This window comes from Hipposideros armiger, unplaced genomic scaffold (assembly GCF_001890085.2).
Source record: "Hipposideros armiger isolate ML-2016 unplaced genomic scaffold, ASM189008v1 scaffold_24, whole genome shotgun sequence".
Taxonomy (NCBI): Eukaryota; Metazoa; Chordata; class Mammalia; order Chiroptera; family Hipposideridae; genus Hipposideros; species Hipposideros armiger.
In genome coordinates, this window is record NW_017731374.1 from 4,608,925 (window position 1) to 4,621,621 (window position 12,697).

A 12,697-nucleotide genomic window follows, 5' to 3' on the forward strand; every position below is an offset into this window, starting at 1 on the left:
CTGAAGAACAAAACGACAGCAACTTGTCTGTTCCCCTTCCCCCAATTCCCCAGCACTGTTCCCATCCCCCAATTCCCCAATAAAAATCTTAAAAAATAAATAAATAAAAAATAAATAAATAGGGCCGGCCGAGTGGCGCGTTGGTTAAGAACTGGCTTGGGAAGCCAGAGGGCCCTGGTTTGGATCCCACATATGAGGGCCAGTGACACTGCCCTCTACAAAAAAAATTAAATAAATATATTCATTTACTTTCCATTAAATAATTTTCTAATTCAAATTATTCGCCTGTCTTTAGTTTCTCCATCTCTAAAAAGAAATAAAAGACCTTCCCTCCTTCTACCCCTAAAGGAATAAATGACCAACAAACCTTTAAGGACTTTACTTCGGTGTTACCCACCATCAGCCACTGATACTTCTGAAAATGTGTAATTATTCGTGAGAAATAAAACTGTCCACATAAACCACTCACTCTCCAGATCTCTCCAGAAAAATACAACTTTGACTTTGAGTTAAGGAGGAAAAGCTATGTTCTCACAGGGTGAAAAACCAGCAAATACCAGTTTTTCACTCACATCATCACTTAAGGGGGGAAAAAAACAAAGAAAAAGCAATAAATCAGTTTCCTTAGATGTGTCACCTTTTCATAACAAACATCAAACATTCCTTTGAAAGTGTACAAGAAAAACATACACTGTTAAAAAGAATGAGGAAAGGACCATATTTAAGGTACTGAGTATCCCTCAGAATTTCAGATTCTTTTTTGGCTTGTTTAATTCTATGATCACTAACTTACTCCATGAGCATGAAAACCTTGAATTAAAAAGAGCAAATGGTTTTATTTCAGGGTGGTAGGTTTCAGATTTTTTTAAGGTTCCATAAATTTTCTACAAAGAACATTATTTTTTCTGAATATGAAAGTAAATTTTAAATATCAAGTTAGAGGCCTAAATTGGAAGCTGAGATTGAAAGCTGAGAATACCTAGACCTGCTCACTGTATCATAAGTCAATTAATAACCTAAAGCTACAGGATATTTTGAGAAAGGTATGTCAAGTAACCAGAGAAGTATACCAGACTATAACAGAATTTCACTAGGAAACATTCTCCCCAGTGATACTTATTTTCTTCTGATTCACACCACATATGTAAATACATTGTAGTCACCAGGCAGTTTCAGGTGGCCTTTTTTTTTTTTTTTTTTTTTTACTGAGCCATCCTGCCACCTGTTGGCAGATCAGCAGCAGCTCAGCTCGGGCCGGGAATCGAACTGGCGACCCTGTTGCTCAGAGCTCGCACTCTTGAGCAAGCTCTTAACCAACTGAGCCACTCGGCCAGCACTCACACGGCCTTCTGAGCCTTAGAAAACCGTTGTGGGATGAGCAGCTATTGTCTGGATTAATGCATGAAAAACTGAAGCTCCAGGTCTGACTGACTTGCCAAAGGTCATCAAGCTAATGAGACACAGACTTATAAGTTAAACCTAAGAAGTCTTTACCCTCCAATATACACTAGAGCACAGTACCTCCCTCTAAAGTACTATTTTTTGAAGTAGGTGACATTAACTCCAACTTACAGATGAGGAAACAGAGCTAGAATTCATTAAGAACATTGACCAAGATTAAAAAGGTAGTAAGTGGCAGGGCTAGGGTTCAAACTCCAGGCAATGGAACTCCAAACCCCATGTTCCTTCTAGTATGCTAAATTACAGTAAGGTGGAAGCAAAGGAAATGGGTGGGGATGATTCTAAGCCTTACTAGACAACTATGCACAGCGTGGCTTTGTACCCTGGCCACAGTCAACGTTGTCAGGATGGGTCCCTCACTCGATTCATCCCTTCCTCAGGGATTCAGAATTGGGACCAAAGAGTCAAGCCTCCTGTGAGTGCCGAGACCTGTTAAGAGTAAGCCACGAGATGTGACATGGGCATCTTCAGCCTGTCCTAAGGAGCACAAAATCAGAAGAAGCTGGTCCGAAGAAAGAGTAGCATGGAGGCGCGGAGAGAAACTGGAAGAACTGGATGACTTCCAGTTCTTAGTTCCAAACCCCTCTTGAAGGCCCCTCTTGTTTCCGTAAGACTTCCTGATTCCTTATAATAAGAACCTCATTTTTGCTTAAGCCAGTTTACAACTGGGTCCAAATACAAATGGAAGGTCTTTGCCAAGGAAAAAAAAAAAGACGTATTTCTATAAAAATACATTTAAAAAAATACATTTTTTAAAAAGCAGCTAACACATGCCTAGGGTGACTATCAGATGAGAGAGGAAGTCCTTCCTAAGATTTTAGCCTCAAGGGACCTTCTCAACCCTACATCCTGTCACTCCCCAACAGCTATTCAAATGGCAATAGCTTATTAAGTGTACCATATGTTCTCGGGGCCCAGTCAACCAAGTCCCTCACCTGGAAATACTCTCCCAACCATCTCCTCTCTCCACACATCCAAATCCTCCCTATTCAAGGTCCAGCCCAAATATTACATGCTGCCCAATTATACATCCCATCCTGGCCCTGCAAACTCCCACAACCTTTGCTACATCTCTCCTGCCACTAGTTACCTTTTGTTGTACGTTATGTAACTGCACACTCTTCCCTACTCTGGACCACAACAGCTCTTTGCGGTGTGACTTGACTGAGTCCACTTGACTGCCTACTCATTCACTCCATCCATCATCACTAGAGCTCCCCAGGTTGAGAAACTGATATAATCTCTTCGCATCCCAGCACTTAACTCAGTGCCTTGCATAGGCTGGTTGCTCAATTGCCTGTTGAATGTATGAAACATTACTTCCTCTGCATTAGAAAAGCTGTTTAGAAGTTTATACAGCTAACATCTACAGCAAGGGAAAGGAGGAGATTGGTGGCAATTTGTACCACCTGACATCAGAATCTCTTGGAAAAGGGACTGTTTGGTTTTTAGCATTATGACAAGTGCTTAGGATTGTTTCAGAAAAAGAAGAGGAGAAAGAAGAGAAGGAAAGAAATTCTGTAAGGTCTGACTGTGTGGCAGGACTGTTCTGCTCCAAATCAGGAGGGCTCGGTAGTTATTGCAGAGAAGGAGAGGGGGCAAAAAAAAAAAGACGGGGGGGGGGGGGGGGGGGGAACCAGCAAAAGGGAGGAAAATCAAGGCCCTACAGCAAGGCCTTTCTTTCCCATGACTCACATATCTTCACTTCAATAGTTAACTAAATTCCTGAAATGCTTGGGAAAGAGGATTGTGTTTGTGTGCATACCAGGGAAGCAGGTGGGTTTCATGTCCAAGCTGACCTAGATCGAACCAAAACATCATTTTCAGAAAAGGGAGCCCAGAAGCTAGGAAACGCATAAGTAGACTAAATTATAGGAAATTCACAAAAATTGGATCTGATAGAGGGGAGGATGAATACCTCTGAACTTTGACAATCTCTGCAATTAGGAGTTTGAAGCCGAAACTATGACAAATAAAGAAGCTCTAGCTAGCATCTCGATTTTGTATGTAATAATCATTTCTGGCAGATAAATCCTGTGAATTATAAATCTAACCAGGTACTACCGGGTAAAGCCCACATATTTATTGATTCCTATATACCATTTCAAATCACTGAACACCTCTCTAATACTTGGCAAATCCAAATCAGGCCAGCAGGATACTCCTTTAGGAATTAACGCTTAGAATTGTGATCTCTACTCCTTAGTTTTTAAATAGCCTTTCCCCCTCCCCCACCTTTTAAAAAGGAACTATACTTAAATACAAATGGACTTAAAAGGAGAATGTCTAACACAGTCCCTGGCTGGTACCACCCCTTCCACTCAGGATTATGGCAATCAGGCCACCTTCCTATCCCCTAGCCCATCTGTCTTACCTCCAGGGCCCAGGCAGATACTACAATATGGAAACCCCTGCATAAGGATGCACTAGTCACTAGACTCTGGGCGGGGAAGGGGAGTCCTTCTTCTCCTGCCACTTCAGAAGTCCTAGATTTATGCATATGTCGTGAGGCTACTTTAAGCCCCACCCCCCACCAACCAACCAACCAACCCAGCACAGCCCACAGCAAGACTGCTCCTCCCTGCTCACACACTCCCTTCCCGACTGCCCCTCTTCCCCCAACACACACACACACACACACACACACACACACACAAAGGGAGAGAAGAAGTTCTAGGGTTAGTTTGGCAGGTTTGGGCCAAGTGAGGAGATAGCAGCCCTCATCTGTACCCTAGATTTAATGAAAAGACTCCAGATGTACTGAGGTCCACAAACACTCCCACCTCCCAAACAAGACCTTTCCTACAGAGACAGCAGATGGCAGATACCCAGTTAGAAATCAGTGTTAGTAAACTGATGAGCAGAAAGATTAGCTTATGAAAGCAGGCTTAGAAGAGATAATATATACTATGCAAGAGTTCAGACTGCATAAAAGTCAAGTGTATGATAGTTAAGATCCACCCAAAGCAGCTATTTACTGAAGGCAATGCTCATTTTGATGTGTAAACTCTAGAATGTTCTTTATTTCAGTCACTATTTAAATCCCAGCATTTGTGGTTTGACCTGCTTGCCTTCGGTATATCATAACACATCTATCACAGGCTGAAAAGCTCTAAGAAAGAATCTAAGAGCAAATAAACAATGTCATTTCTCTTCTAATCAATTCTAAACAATTCCTCCAACCTCCCAATTTTCCATTTCTCTATGATGGAATGAAGACATGAGAAGTAGCAAAAGTTGTTATAAAGTTGAACTTTGGTCTATAAAATATTCCATTCATTCCATCCCTCAAAATTCCACCTAAATGAATTAAATCAACATATACCATCATCAGCAATATACATACTGAAAAACAGTACAATGTACGGGGAGGGGGGGGTCCCAATAGTTAAATTAGAAGATAGCAACAAAACGCACCTTTGAAATGAAGCTACAAAAACCCTGGTACTCACAGGATACTGAGCTCATGATATCTGAGAATTACAATCTGAACTTACTGAGTTTCAATCAAAGGACCATCCAATATCATCCAAGAATGAAACTGACACCATACTCTTGTTCAGCCTCAGAATGAAGTAGAATTAAATGGTTTTTCCATCACAGTGCATGTCAAAATGGGAGAATTAGGACTATCCAATTACCAGGATAATGCTTCTCTCAATACGTCTTTCCACAAATAAAACAATTACCTTCATGATGACATTCCTGGAGCATATAAAACCATTTTTCTTGTGGTTGTTGCAGACATTACTTGTAAACCAACGGTCTTTTCATTGTGCACACTGCTAAGTAACACCTTCAATTTTTATCCTTTTTCTCTCTCTTGCTAATTTTTTAAAAATATGTTTATGTAATGACAGACAATAGAGGCTTCAGGCCTATACAAACTAACATGAAACGAACTTCCCTGATTCTCTCAGGATAGCTAGAAACAGAGAAAAACCCATGAAGATCTTGAGGGGAAAGTGCTGCTTGATAACCTAGGCATTTTAAACACTACTACAAAAAAATGTACACATCCTGAGGAACTAAATCTACTAACCTCTACAATCAATGTGATACATGGTTTATCCAGTCGTGACAAAACTCCTCTGGACCAATGGTATGTTCATCCACTCGTACATATGCAACTGTATAAAGAATCTATTGTTTAGAACACCAGGAAAAAAAACAATTAAAAGATTTATACTCATAGCTACCATTTCTTTTTTTAAAGCACTTTTCATTTCTATGCTAAAAGATCTCATTTGATGCCCCACTTTGCAAATTCAGAATGAGGGGAAAAAATTATAGTGATTACCAAATTGGAGAAATGAATGTGTTCATAAATAAAATTTACTGTGTAAAAGTAATATGCTAATACTGAAAAAATACACTGGTAATTATTCACTGAAAACTAAAAAACTCTAATACCAAAACATCATATATTTTATTATATATGTACAAATGTATATATCATCAACATATAAAACCTTACATTAAAATTGAAAGAAAGTATCTGAATTATATAATAGTTTTACAAGAAGTGTATCAGTAGGTGAGCACACAAGTTACTAGCATATTACAACTGAGAACGTACATGGTTAACAGTCGTATCTCTAGGACCCTTCGCCCCTTCTCAGCACGCCTGATCCCTTTCCCTGATTCTTCGTCTTTTCAAGACAAAGCCCCCAGAGCTGTCCTCTGGACGATCTGACCATTCCCGTGACTCCACCATCATCCCCACACGCTTCCAAGCTTCAGAACCAAAGTTCTCACACATGCCTAGCACTATGCCAAGTTCTTACCATGCATCATCTCTTCCCATTCTTATAACAACTGTGTAAAACAGGTTTTGTTATTATCCCATTTCACAGACAAAAAACCAAGGCCCAAAGTTAGGTCTCTTATTCCAGACATTAACTAAAAGGTAGCAGAGCAAGGATTCAAAACCAGCTCTGACTTCAATGCCAGAGGTTTTAGCCAGTATTCAAAACATTCTCCCTAAACAGCTCAACATGGGTGCCTCAATAATTCCACTCATTCATTCAACAAATAATTTATTTGTTAACACAAACCTTTTTTCCCACCTCTATCTCCCTCTATCCACCCCTTCCGTCCCCCTAATCTCTTAGGAAGATTCTTGGAATCATCTCTAACTCCTCCCTCTCTTGAATAACCCTCATCTGCTTGGCCAACAATTTCTGCCTATGTTAGGGATTCTAGGTTATATTACCTCCTTGCCAAATAAACTTCCACTACCCCAATTCAGACGCTAAACTTCTTCCTGGCCACTGTGATACCCTCCTAATTAGTCTTGCTGCTCTCCTTGTAATCAGTTACCCCACTGCCACCTGTTATCCTTATAAAACAGATCTATTCACATCACACCCCTGGCTTAAAAGCCTCTGATGCTTCTCTACTGTCTACAGCTCAGAGTCCAAACTAGTAGTGTTGGCATTCCTATACAAGCTGGTCCCAACCTGTCTTCCAAGCTTCATCTACTGCCCCCCCACTAAAAATAATAATTCATATACAGCTTAATTGTTTATACAGTGCATTTTCACATACATTAATCCTAACTCTATGAGTATTTCTTATTCCAATTTTATGATAAACTGAGACTTACAAAGATAAGGTAATTTTCCCAAGATCCCAAATAGTAAAAGGCAGAAAGGGCCAAGTCTCACCTGAAACTAATAGAAAACAATACTGAGTGTCAACTATAATTAAAAATACACATGCATAGTCATGGGATGTAAAGTACAGCATTGGGAATATAGTCAATGGTATTGGAATAGCTACTATGTACAGTGTCAGAGGGGTAGTAGACTTGGTGGGGTTCTCACTGTGTGGGGGTGTGTAAAGGTCTAATCATTATGTTGCTTTGTATACCTGAAACGAATAGAAAAATAAAATAAAAACTCAATAAAATAATAAAGTATATTTTATTCAAAGAAGAAAATAAAGGGCCAAGTCTCAAACTCCAAACCTTACCTTCTTCCCCAGTACTTCAAACAGCCATAGCACCCCCATTCCAGCAACATCAGACTTACTGCAACTTTCTTTGAAAATACACAACATTTCTCAACCCCTGTCTTAGCTCAAGCTATTCCCTTAGCCTGGAATGCTGTCTCACTTTTTGACATTTTCAAAGAACTGTGTTAGACATTTTTCATATCATGCTTCATATTTGCTACTTATAGTTATATTTAAATCTGTCTTTACATTGAATTCTAAGCACTGCGAGGACAGGACTGTAAGTTAGTCAATTTTTAAAGTCTGTTTATGGAATTGATAAATGTGTGGGGAAAACAAGCCATATAAGATGGCAAGTATCAAAGCAGAGATTGGCCAAGCCTGAAACCAGAGATGAGCAACTTGGATCAGCCCATCTGAGCACACTGGCCAGTGCCTACGATTTTAACATCTATCTTCTGAACAAGGTCGAATGCCCCAGTGCCAACTGTTCTCATTGACACTGGCCTTTATTAAATATTACAGTTTACTGAAAGCATAATTCAAAACAGAATGGGATAGAAGTGAAAAAGTATAAGTTGACTTTTTTAAAAACAGAAATATCGTTATTTTCCATTTTAACCTAACCTATTTGGTTAAGTAACCAAAATGTAGATGATACAAAGATCAACTCAGTTGCACATATGGCTGTCATAAAGCAACCATCTCTCTAGCACAGCAGAGACGCTCAGAATGGTATTTGACATGTTGATTATCTGGCCAACTTTTGCAAATGAAGTTCCCACGGCTATGTCCAATCGTCAATTGAATAGTGTCAGTGTGCTTTAAGATTACAGGCTGTTACTCCTTCACGAGTTGTCTTTGTCCCAATAAAGATCAGATACTAAGGCTGCCTTATAATTATAAAACCCTGAATATGAAACCACTAAACAGCTGACCAGGTGAAAAGTCTCAAATGCTTTCTTCCCTCTGTCAGAAATCGCCCTACTCGCTAAAATGTGCTCACAATGTTCAACTCTTTCATGGACTGGCAGAGGATATAATATTAGAAGAAAAACTAAACCACATATACCCTGCACTGAATTTCATTTCATTCCAAACAACTTTATCACCCTACATATAAAGAAAACAAAACAAAACAAAAACTACAGACTATGACCTTAAGTAATTTACAGACTAGATTTCATAACTGCCTTTAACAGTCAGAACTAACTGTTCTCTATTTCGGCATCTTACCCAAAAATCGAATATGTTCTATTCAATATAACATCTGAATATTGCCAAATTTTATACACTACAGGACATTTCTTCTAGAAGCTAGCAAGACACGGTGGAAAAAAAGCCATGGTGACTTGTTATAACCTGTATTTTTCCCTTTCAGCGAGAGTAAATACAGTGGTAGAGCAGAATTACCAAACTTTGAAATCAGAGTTGAAACCCTAACTCTATAACATGAGGGAAGCCCTACCACTGACACAATAATAGTACCAAATTCACAGGGAACACTGGTGTAAGGACTCAATCAGTTAATATGTACAAAGTGATTAGAACACATGGTTAAGCCTTCAACAAACATTAACTTTACTAATTATTCCATTACAATCACCTGGCTCAAAGTGACAATCACATATTTGTGCAAACATTCTAACAAATCCCAACTCAAGATTATCCTGCTTACCTTTTGCCAACTCTCATACATAAATGCTACTATTCCAAAAATAAATAAATAAAATTAAAATAACTAAATAAAAATTAAATTAAATTAAATACAACCCTAACAGTCCATTCTGCTTCTCAGGAGCTCCTACGAAGTATGGCACAGATACAATTGAAAGCAGCTATAGATTTAATTTAAATTTATAACATGTATATCTCTTCAATGTAAAGGTTTAAAAAAAAAAAAAAAGGTTACTTGAAATCTATGGAAACAGTGTTACCAGCTATATACATCTCTAAATAAAGACCTGAGAACCACAGATGATAATATTACTTTAGCATTATCTAATTCGTTGGTGTTTCTTTTGTACCCCACAGCAATGTTAAATAGCAGTCAAATCATTGGATTAAAGTAACATTTGGCAGAGAATTTAGCAGAGCATCTGACTTGATTGTTTCATCAGCATTAACAGACTATGGCACACAGGTAACCTGGCCTAACAGCCATCTATGAGTGCACTCTGGAGTCTGAAGACACCTGGGATCCAACTCCAACTCTGTCACTTGCTAGCTGCAGGACCTTGGGAACCTAAAAAGCCTATTTCCCATTCCAGAAAACAGCAATAATTTTACCTAACTTTTAGGATTGTTTTGACAAATAAAAGAATATACACGAAGCACTTAAAACAACACTAGTACTGAAATATTTAAGGGGAAGTGTACCGATGTTTTCAATTTACTTTGAAATGCATCAAAAAAATGGATTGAGTACATCCATTAAAATGCACATTCAAATATGGTTAAAATGATAAATTTTATGTTATGTGTATTTTACCACAATCTTTTTTAAATAAAAAAATAAAATAAAAATTTTCAATATGGATTGAAAAATGGACAAATATGTGATAAAGCTAGTAAAATGTCAAATGTAGAATCTAAGTGTAGGTATATGAATGCTCATTTTCAACTTCTGTTTTTGAAATTTTTTACAATAAAATATTAAGAGAAAAAACAATGCTGTCATCTAGTAGCTTGCTTTTATTATCTACTAGACAAAAATAATAGCCAGCAAATATTCAGATATTCAGCTCCTTTTTTATGGCAGAATTTTCAAAAGCACCTTTTTGTCAGCCATCTATCCTTTTATTATAGCCATTCTGAAACTAAAAGTGGTTTATTTGAAACTTCTTACCGTGTGTGTGTGTGTGTGTGTGTGTGTGTGTGTGTGTGTGTGTGTGAGAGAGAGAGATTTCAAGTTACATTATTCTAAGGAACTAACTGCCAAGTATTTAATCTTTCTGAAAAAAATACAGAAACCAAGTCAACAGGTATCTGTGATAGACGATTGATAATTTGACCAAACAAAACAATGGAAAAGCAAAGGTCGGAACAATTTGTTCCTAACTTTTCCAGTAGCTGCTAAAGCCAGGAAATTCATTAACAAGAAGTGCTACCAGCACTTTTAACAGGTACCTAATGTACAGGAACACAATGCATACAAGTATATACAACTATGTCAGCCACTTTAAAATGATATTCAATTCTTCCTCTAGTTTTTTTCACCATTCCAACTGGTAGTTCAGATTTTAACATGTTTAGTGGTACAACCGGAACTCAGATATCATACAGTATAAAAATTTTAATTTCACACCACCCACTGGGATGGGTACTATCAAAAATGCAGAAAATAACATGTTGCTGAGGACGTGGAAAAATTGGAACCCTTACGTACTGTTGGTGGGAACATAAAATGGTACAGCCACTGTGGAAAACAGAATGGCAGTTCCTCAAAAAATTAAAATAGAATTACCATATATATGATCTAACAATCCCACTTCTGGGTATATATATCCAAAAGAATTGGAAGCAGGGTCTCTAAAAAGCTACGCGTGAACCATGTCCACTGCAGCGTTATTCACAATAGCTAAAATATACAAGTAACCCATGTGTCCATCGACAGATGAAATGCATGAGAAAATGTGATATATACATACAATGGAACATTACTCAGCCTTGAAAGGGAAGAAAATCCTGTCGCGTGCTACAATATGGATGAACCTTAAAGACTATGTTAAGTGAAACAAAGCTAGCCACAAAATGACAAATCCTGTATGATTCCACTTACACGAGATACCCAGGATAGCCAAAATCATAGACACAAGTAGAATGGTGGGTGCCAGGGGCTGGGAGCAGAGGGGAATAGGGAGTTAGGATTTAATGGATACAGAGTTTCAGTTTTGCAAGATGAAGAGTTCTGGAGATGGATCATAGTGATGGCTGCACAACAATATGGACTGTACCCTCAAAAATGGTGATGACGGTAAAATTTATGTTATATGTATTTTACCACAATAACAAAAAATAGAAGGAAAAAAATTAAGAGAACTGATCTCCCCAGAAGGCCTGGTGGTATTCCAGACAGACAAACAATTAACACTCTATCAGCCCAAGTCTCTCTCTTAACCGCACACCATGAGACCTTGTCTAGTCAGCCGCTCCATCCTGCTCAGGGTCACCCCAATTGTTTATTTCAGCTTCAAAATGAGCCAACATTACTCCTGCTACACCAGTTTTGTGTTAAAACAGCAAGGAACTTCATCTCTCCGAATCCCTCCCTGCCTCCTCTTTAAAACAGGGATAATTCCTACCTGTCTCATAAGGTTGTTATAAGGGCAAAAGTGAGATCATGCACATAAATGTACCTTTAAACTGCCAAGCACCAAAGAAACAGAAATTATGTTTATAACTACTTTCACATGGAAAATTCAGAAGGGGCTGTAACAGCAGCAACTTCACAAAGCTTGGGACACCTTGCCCATGCTTCATTCCATTTAAAACTCACATCATTCCTAAATAACACCTTTCTTGTTTTTGTCATAAACTGAGGGCGACATGAAGGAAACAAACCACCACCACCACCAAAAAAAAAAAAAAAAAAAACCTCAACCTTAAGCATTTCATCTAACCACCCCCAACACAATCAGAAAAATTCTCTTACACGTCCTAGGAAAACTGAATTTTTATGACCCCATCGAGGGCCGGAGACGCCCTGGGACTACACTTCCCACAAAGCATCGAGGCCAACCCGGGAGGAGGGCGGGGCGGCTTGAGATTGAGGGTGACCACCGATCTCCCCGAAGGTGGGTCGTCGTTCCCTGGAAAATTGCAACGTTTCAGGTCCAGTGTGCACTGGCTCTCCTTTCTGAAAGTACCGTCACCCCGTGGCTTCGCCTGCGGCCAGCGCCGCGACCCTCTCTGCCCTCCTGTCCTTCCTGGTCCACCTGAGGGTCAACGCCTATTTTTGACCTTTCCGCTGATTTTTTTTTTGTGGTGTCACAGAAAGGCACCTTCTCCCCCTCCCCGAAAGCTCCATTTCTGTAACTCGCCCAACAGTTGGGACTCGCGGCCCCAGCGGGGACAGACGGGATGGGTAGACACTGCCCGCCACCCTGGGGTTCGGGCAAGTCCGCCGGCCCGGGCACCGCGGGCAGGGGGCTGGGCTCCCCCTACCCCTGCGCCGGGCGGATCGCGGGCGGAGGTGGCTCCGCCCGGGGCTCCGGTTTCAATTTCGCAACGTGACGGTGCAAACCTGAGGCCTACAAGCAACGGCGGTGGCGTCCGG

General features: G+C 39.6%; 1 protein-coding gene across 1 annotated transcript in view; it reads right to left on the reverse strand.

Moving 5' to 3' along the window:
- ECPAS (Ecm29 proteasome adaptor and scaffold) overlaps positions 1–12,697 on the reverse strand; it is a gene marked incomplete at its 5' end in the record, with an annotated part of 107,786 nt that overhangs the window by 93,663 nt on the left and 1,426 nt on the right. The gene's annotated exons all lie outside the window — the stretch shown is intronic.